Raw genomic sequence first — 9,619 nt, forward strand, 5'->3', positions numbered from 1 at the left:
ATTTGTTTGAAGATCCACCACGATAAAAAGGCCAAAGTTAGATTTTTTAACTCTAGGACACTAACTTTCAATTCAAGTCACACCACTACTAACAATAGGTATATCATACCTAGTTTTGAAAAAAAAAAATTAAATGTAAAGCTTTAATGGAATAAATTTACATGAAGGCACTACAAACTTTGTAATTTGACTTATTATTAAGAACTGAAAAATGTATTATTTTGTTATGAAAATTAGGTACTGAAAAATTGTTCTAAAAATAGGACAAATTTTCAAAAATAGAAAAAATCAATAAAAATTACCATCCAATGGCTTTCACACTTTTAGTATGGCCTCCCAGGTCTTTGAGCCACCCCTAAAGGCGGGTGCTGGTTCCAAGCTGCTGTGGCTTCTGTAGATATACGAGAGGTGGAAAAAGGCCCTATTTTGAGTAACAAAAAGAAAAAAAACTTTTGACAAGAAATTATTATTTTGAACTAAAATGACTGCAGCATTTGAGTATTCATTATATTTGCAAGTAAATAAAGTCTTCCTGTGTATTTGTACTAACCTCAGCCTCATACAAAGTTGCCACAGATAGTGCAGTAGTGTTTGGGACATACAGCTCATTGGCAAGACACACACCAGAAGCATGATTTTTTAGTCTGCCTTCGGGGTACACTCAACACAGTGCACCATGGGCTCCCTCATCTGTGCTGCAGGTAGTCCAGCATCTCCTGAAGGCCCAGTGGGGGTGGACAGCCCAAAAACAGTGCATATGAGATCCTTGAGTTGCCTCGGCAGAGTGTGACTGGCGAGGCAATGCACTGCCCATAATTTGACCAGTTCCATAGCCAACACCTGCATAAAGTGCTTCCTCTGACGTTCTCTATGATCTATCTTCTGCATGTTTTCCCCATGGATGATCCAGGAGTTAATGACCCCAGCGTTCAGCATACCAAAGAACACGTAGAACGGCCACCTCTTGGTCTTCCTGCCACAAGAATACTGGCTACACATTTGGTCGAAAGTGTCCACTGCCCCTTTTGTCCTGTTGTAGTCTTCATTGATGGTTGGCTTCCACTGCTGGCCAAGGATTTATCTCCATGCATTAAAGATATGAGGAGGACACTTTTCTTTTTGGAAGGGGTGTTGGACACATGACACCAGTGTCATGTCCTTTGTGAACAGGAAGGCACTGGAACCTGGAGTCCGTGTGGTCTTGTCCTTCATCTCTCCTGGTATCTCTGACTCTTTCTCCCCTGACTGTCCCAGTCAGCGTCATCTCACAATTGTGCAGCAGATCCTGGATGAGAGGCTCAGAGGTGAACCAACTGTCAGTCGTTAGATTCCTGTTGGTGAAGTGGTAGAGCTGCGTCAGGTCCTTGCTTCCCAAGGTAGGGGATCCCTGACAGCATGTACTTGCTCTTCACATCATTTGGCATGATGATCTTGATGCCGTATTTCACTGGCTTATTTGAGATTTACATCCAAAAAGGACAGTGGCCTTAGAAGGCAAGCAACTGCTCATCAACAGTTAAGAACTCGCGTGGGGTATAGTGGGTGCCACAGGCCTTGATGAGAATATCCCACACCTTCCTGATTGGGGCAAACTTGTCGGTTTTTCTCCACTGTTCTCTGGTATTGAAGTCAAACCGTATGCAGTTGAGGAGGAAAGCAAAGCACCCTCAGACATAGCTAACCTGCAGAATTTGGCACCAACTGTAGGGCTCTAGACATCCTTAGTGGAGAGGCGGCTGTCTCGCCCGTAGCCACTAAAGATAAGTACCCCTAACATGGCAAAACACCCTGTATCACCAACCATGGGTAGGTACCACCCGACGTGTTCAACACCCTGTATTACCAACCATGGGTATGCCATACCCAAACACAGACCTTGAGCAAAGGGGAGCAGAGAGAGCAAGACGACACAACCTTTCTCTACACTGTCAAGCAGATAACTGAAGTTACTGAGGTGGTGGGCACCCTCATGTGGGGGGAACCATACATAATGGCAATGGCGTCATTCACTCCGGGTACCTTTTACCCATGGTTAGCTTTTTAGGGTTAAAGTAGGAGATGATGTACTTGTGTATTGATCAGTTCCAGGAGCTCCATTAAGAGAAAAATTTATTGGTCCTTATAAAATCATCAAAGGGTTTCAAAAATGACTTATGCAATTGAAACTCCAGATAAAAGGAAACCTAGCCAGTTAGTACGCAGTAATCTTATAAAACCATACCAGTCTGCAACAATTTCTCCACAGGTAGTTCATCTGATAAGAAAAGAGACTGATCACTCCACACAAATTCAAGGACAACTGCTCCCATTCAGGAGACTTCTATACAGGTGACTCCTGCATCCGAGGCAGTTGATATTAAATGTCTCACTCCTCTTAAACCAGATGAGAAACTTTGACTCATAATCATATTTTGTCGTGGCAAGATGCTAGTATTACTCAGATTCTTTCTTTCCTTTCACAGTATCTGGGTCATCTCCCTAAGGTGGAAGGAGAAGAACTACAGTTGTTCTAAGGTCTTCTCCTGCTGTAAGTTCAGACAATCCTGGTTGCTGTACCTTGGTGAAACAAGATGTTGTGCTAGAACCAAACACCAGCCCTGTTCGTCACCCTTTTTATAGGGTGTCCTATCATTTATTACCAGCCATGAAGTCTGAGGTTGAATATTTATTGAAACTAGATTTGGCTGCACCAAGTAAATCTCCTTGGGCATTGTGTGTGTTCGATGTGGTATCCTTATCAGTAAAGTTGGGGATGAAGGAAACACTGAAATATCAAAAGTAGGTTCTTAATGTCTAGTGGAGTTAACAAATTCACAGAGATTCAAATTATGTGCTTATAAGGGAAACAGAGCGGTCCCGTACTGGCGGAACATTACTGCCAGACGGATAACGTTTATTGGTTACATATCGTGCATGATAAATATAGGAATGACATACATTTGATACAGTAGTGAGGTATATACATGGACATGAAATATAAGAGAATGTGTTATGACCCTGCACAAGGTCAATTAGGGTCATAATCTCTTACTGCATGTTTTTTAAGAACAGCACCATAACAACTTACGTCTCTATGATTCTCTGGTAGTGATGGCCAAGCATTGGGTCAGCATTCCTTCTCCCTCATGGACTCCTCTCCCTGTATCTAACCGCAGACAAAGGCCTACTGGAATTAAAAATCAGGATACAAAACTATACTTTATTTGCAAATTTAATGAAAGTAATTCAGCAAAAGTTACAGACAAATAAATGGAATTCATAACTAAAGGAAATTCTGATACACAATCCATCGAATTAATGATTCCAAACCAACCAATACTAGCGGCTAACACCTTGGTCATCAAATAAAATAAACAGGTCATAATTATTCTAGTACAAAATAAAATGCCATGTTCTGTAACTTACACAGGTCAAAAATAGGTCAAAGTCTAGTATACTCCCAAGGAGTACATTCTTGGCCTATTACTCAGCGAAACATCTGAAGAAGACAAGCAAAATCTTCTTTAGTTTTCAAAGCACAAAAAAAAAAAAAAACACAGATATGGGAATTCCTCACACGTTATTCAACCATAAATGCTTAAACAAAATACATATTATAGAAATGGAGAAAACAATCTACAGTTTGGTAAATAGATATGATTCTTTCCTTGAAACCGCAGTGTTCAAAATCAGTTCTGGTATCACACACAGCACAAGTCTCTTTTACTTTTTGAGACTTTTCAAAAGCTTCATTTTTGGTCTTCCAGTGATTCCTTTCTCCCACCCTAATCCCTTCACGCCTTGGGACTCCGCCCAAAAGGCACGCACAAACACACGTCCCCCACCGGAACCTGGACACTTTCAGCGAATGTACAGTCAGGGAAATGATTTGTTTTACTCCTTGAGTTCACAAGACATTGTAAATGGCAACGCCGTTTTTGTTTATGTAGTCAAGTAGTAACACTATTAGCTGATTGGTGAAGACGTCTCCTTACCAGTTAACATATATTTACTTACTTTATTTCACAAAAACTAAAATACGTTGGTAAAAAAAAATGTGTGAACAATCTGCAACGTGAAAAATGGGTTTATAAGTGTTTTTTCTCAGGATTATATAAAACGCTTTAGAGGAGGGAAATTACGTAGAGTAATATCATCATGCAGTGTCGTTTGGCTCCTGAGACTGACACAGGAGACGGAGGTGGATGGAAGGTGAAAGGTTGGAAGAAGGTAGAAGTTGTTCCGGAGGGAATAAGGACGGCGAACTGTTCATCAAACCATGCGTAGGCTTCGTTAACGATTTTGCTTATAAGTCCAAAAATCTTTGGAAGCTACTGCGGAATTTCCCATGTCTTTCAACTGATACTGTCGCTACAGTGACAAAATAAATACCGATGCAATTGCTACAAAATCACATTCATTGTCCACAACCCATTTTTTTAAGACGAGAGAGAGAGAGAGAGAGAGAGAGAGAGAGAGAGAGAGAGAGAGAGAGAGAGAGAGAGAGAGAGAGAGTTGATATCATGTAATCACACAAATATCTAGCGAATGTAATTGTTTTTAATGACATCACATAAATTTATTTTGCTCTATTTACTTTAAATGTGGCCAGCATTTTTTATGATATTAATGAGTGAACAGCCAAGCCATGCCATTGCTCCAGCATTTACGTGGAAAACAAGCTCTTTCCTTATTACTCTCTTGGAGGCTTCGAGAACCACTGTCAGGCAACACGTCTATCAAGGAGGAACACTGAAAATGTATAGCTTGATAAATATCGTCTAGTTTATGTGTGTGTGTATATATATATATATATATATATATATATATATATATATATATATATATATATATATATATATATATATATATATATATATATATATATATATATATATATTTATTATTATATAATCCACTTACAGCTTCATCCGGCGATGTTGACCACGTGTTTATTGTGAAACATGCACGATATTAGTATACATTAAATGCTCTCTGCTATGCTATTCTTTCTACTTCAAACACCCCGTGCAGAGGGACCTTGGGTGGATGGATTCACTTAAACTATTAAGATTAGTTGTAGATGAATGACACTTTCCTCAATTAACAGAATCCAGATCCAAGTTCTTATGATATGAACCTGTGAAATCATGGGAGGTCACATTCCACTTTTGGTCTGATGGTTGGCTGCACCATCAATGACTCTGGGCTCTGAGACGCAAATATTAGCTTTAATAGCAATTATGCTTCAATTACTTGGTGCTGGTCATTGATCCCTTAGAGACACGCCAACATATAAATGATATATATATATATATATATATATATATATATATATATATATATATATATATATATATATATATATATATATATATATATATATATACTACTAAAGTATATATATGTAATTCTAATAGCCACAATGCCCTCTTAACTTCTCCAATTCTTCGCGCTTTTTTGGATATGTTTGTAACTACGAAGCCGAAAATATCCAGACGGAAGAAATTGAAGAGCCTGTGAATAGCGGTCGCGAGAATCGAAACCCGCGTTACCATATAGTTACAAGCACTCCAAAAAAGCGCGAAGAATTCGAGTAGTTAAGAGGGCATTGTAATATTAGAATTACATATGTGTCTGGTAAAAAATATAGATATTCTACATATATATATATATATATATATATATATATATATATATATATGTATATATATATATATATATTATATATATATAATATATAAATATAATATATATATTTATATTATATATATATATATATATATATATATATATATATATATATATATATATATATATATATGTACTGTATATATATATAATTTATGTCAATAACATATTGTTTTTATGATTTTTTCTGTATTTAAAAGGATATTTATTTTGTCTTAGCCAAGAACTTAAGCCATAAGTGAATGAAAGCAACATTGAAAATAGACAAGCTCATTTATTACAGGCTACTATATGATTTTTATACATGGTAAACAAAGAAGTTATGCATTCTATATCCCAGTATCCATGCTATGAAAAATATAACTAAGTATAGTTTGAAAGTAAAAGAGCGTTTAGCAATAGTAAGTGGCTGATAAATCATGATTAAAACTGTGGCATAATAAGATTGTTAATAGTAAAAATAACTCCATATGAAAAGCTGTCCGAGTGATCTCAGCAGCAGTCGGTGGAAAGGAAACTGCGTTCTTAGTCGACCTCTCTTGGCCCTTCTTCTTGGGTAGACATCCTATATTCTTGGCCACAACGAATGGGCTCTAAAAAATGTTATCCGACAACTGCTACAAAGTATGTCTAAAACAGAATTCCTCTCAGGATCGCCGATACGTTTCATGAAATTTTTATTAATTCAAATATCTGTCCTGGCATTAGTATCATCTCCAAACTTAAATTTGAACGGGACTGGTCAAGGTTATGGTATTCGATAACTGAATTTATCCTAATGCAAACCACTGTTAAGAAATTGAATAAGAAAACTACACTTTTATCTTAAAGTTTGACAGAACTAACACAATATTTTCAGTCGTTTTAGCTACATTATTTATCGTTTCAACGGGAAATCAGAACTAGCTTCAAAAGGTTTAGGAGTTAGAGGGAAAATCGTCAACGAAGCTATACATGCTTCGACAGTTCATTGTCTTTACCTTACAAACAACTCCTCCCTCTTCTCGTCACCACCGCCCCCCGTCCCTCCACCTCTATCTCCTACATCAGTCTCAAGAGCCAAACGCAAGTGTATGATGATATTACGTTATGTAATTTCCCTCTGATACAACGTGTTATATAATCATAAAAAATCACGTATAAAACCATGAATCACGTTGTAGTTTGTTCGTAAACTTTTTTCTTTGTCAGGTCATTTTGTTTATTTTGAAATAATCAAGTGAATATATACTAGCAGGTAAGGAAACGTCTCCGCGTGAACTCATAATGCCCCTTCGCCAAGGGGAAAGCCATGTACTCTCGACCCTCATTGCTAAGCGGTAACTTGGAAATACCATTGCATCAGATCATTTGAGGAATAAATATTCTTGCTCCCAATCTCAACAAATAAATCTGGCAAACATGCCACAGGATAGCGATCAGGAATGGTTTTCTCTTTCAACTTCCTAAAGTCCACACAAACTCGGACTGAACCATTTGCCAAACCAGTTTTAACTGACAGTTATAACTGTTCAGTTATAACTGTCAACAATGGGATATCTCAATTGAATCATTTCGTCAGTTCAAAAAAACTGTACAGTTAAACTGAGACAAATGCAACCATATTTTTAACTGAAAGGAGTAACTGAACTGAGGCGTGTGGGGATTCGTAACTGCAGTTCTCAACTTCTCTTTCTACAGGTTGAAGATGAGTGCAGTTTGTTGGAGATGGGCATATAAACAAAACGAAGTGATTGTTGAATTAACTCTATTGATCTGAACCTGCTCTGTGGCACTAATAAACGTTCCTTGTTTCTTGGGTAACTCTTTACATACAAACTGTAAAATACTAATAATGACAGAAAACAGCAATATAGAAACTTTACAAAATGAATGCATTGCTGCCACTAAATGATAACTAACTAAATATGCGTATTTACATAAAATACATACGTACACATATATGTCATATATATACTCCACGCACACACACATAGAACCTTATGTGTGTGTACATCTATTAATACATACATGTGATTTAAAGTATATTTGAGTAAAGGAAATCTGTTCTCTTAGTGTACCCCCACTATGGAACCTCAAACACAAACTATGAAAGGTCATTGTACAAAGCAAAGTATTACTATAGTTAGAGCAACATTACCTTTTACAAACAAAATTTATATAATAGTTAAAGAGGCTGCTAAAAATAAATATTACCAAAAATGGCATTTCCTAAATTTCAATTAAATAATTGACCAAAATCTGATGCAGTGACTTTGCTGAAGAAGATTCCGTGGTGTTATCAGTGACTGAACACCTAAAGACCCCAATGTTTGGAATATAAAATGTAGGCCTACAAGATGAGAAGTGGCTTCGGGAAATTGAAATTATATGAAAATTAATCGAAATGTCATAGCCACGTAAAAGGCCAGTTTTTTTTATCGCGGTTATTGTAATCAATAACAATGTTTAACAAGAATGAAAATATGAAAATCAATTGGTTCTTCACTTAATTCCTTTAATAATTTAATATCAGAACATTGATTTCGCCTTCGTAACCAAATTTTGCACGACTGTTTACGCATTTTAGTTTTCTTTTTCTATTTGTTTGTAGCATTACAAAGAATACAACGAGAGCGGCAAGATCGTACTCTCGGAATCCATGGTAAAACCGAGGGATTGAACTGTGTGTGTGTGCATTTTCATTTTTAACTGACGTCAAAACTGTGTCAGTTATAACTGAACAGTCATAACTGTCAGTTAAAACTGCACGTGTGTGGCCGGCCAATTAGTCTTGTCCTCCAACTGAACATTGTGTTCTAACGCATTTGTTAACGCTGACTTATCCCCTTTGAGTGCCACTATGTCCACAAACTCAGCCAGAACATCTTCCACACCCCCAACATATTCTTTATAATCAGCATTGGCTAAATGATCCCTAAAAACCTGCCTCTTAGCCTGTAAATCTACTTCTGAAAGCTACAAAAATCCCTGACATTAGCCACTGAATTATCTTCATGGACCCAGTCAACAAAGTCAATTGCATAAGTACCCTTTTGATAATTGCTAACTGAATCATTACAGTTTTGCAATTTCCCCAAGTGTCCCCTGAACTGAACACCTTGTTTATAGAACTTGTACACACTAACCCCTTCAGCTTTTCGCTACACTTATCCACACACACCTGTCTGGATTTATGCACTCCTTTCACTCGAACTTTCACCATAGCAACCATACCAGGACCAAGAACCACATCATCCAACAAAACCCCCTTATAACACTTCTTACCCACCGACACATCTTCGGCATCCACCCGCAAATTCTCATGTACACCTGACCCATCATCATCATCTACTACACTCACATCCGTCCCCTCATAAGGCCAAACACACCAGGTACTCCCACATTTATACCACATACCCCTGTATGAACCGAGATTTTTCCATCTCCGACATGGGTGACCCAGTAACAAAGCAGCCCCTCATATAACCAAAAATGGTTTTGGAAAAGTTCTACCCCCAAGAGATAAATCCACATCTGTGTATCCCAAAACCTGTAACCTATTTGCCTGAACATCATGTACTGTCTCTTTAGCAGGTCTCAAGAACGATAGGAAAACATCAATTGGAACAACTCATAATTCATCAAATTGATAGAGGCGCATGTATCTATGAAAACCCGTACATATATCCCATGCACAGACCTTTTTACCACTGCCTTTGACTCTGTACCTACACCCTCCCCCGTCATGCTCATAGTATACTCTCGAGCGGACTCTTTTTCTGTGAGCCTTCGAGAACAACTTGGGGACACTGGGGGAATATCAACTAAGGACTGCTTCTCATGGTCCAAGCAAGGGGCCACAGGGGAAAGAGGGGATGGGTCAACATCAGGAGGTGGCGCTGGGCGAAGAAAATGATGGTTTCGCTACCATACATGACCACTAGGGAGGTGAATTTCATAATCCCTC

The 9,619-nt window shown here is 37.8% G+C and overlaps 1 pseudogene; it reads right to left on the reverse strand.

Annotated features, from left to right (window-relative positions):
- Nucleotides 1–557: 557 nt before the first annotated feature.
- Nucleotides 558–9,067, reverse strand: LOC136836210 (piggyBac transposable element-derived protein 4-like; annotated as a pseudogene).
- Between the last annotated feature and the right edge of the window lie 552 nt (nt 9,068–9,619).

This window comes from Macrobrachium rosenbergii, chromosome 56 (genome assembly GCF_040412425.1).
Source record: "Macrobrachium rosenbergii isolate ZJJX-2024 chromosome 56, ASM4041242v1, whole genome shotgun sequence".
Taxonomy (NCBI): Eukaryota; Metazoa; Arthropoda; class Malacostraca; order Decapoda; family Palaemonidae; genus Macrobrachium; species Macrobrachium rosenbergii.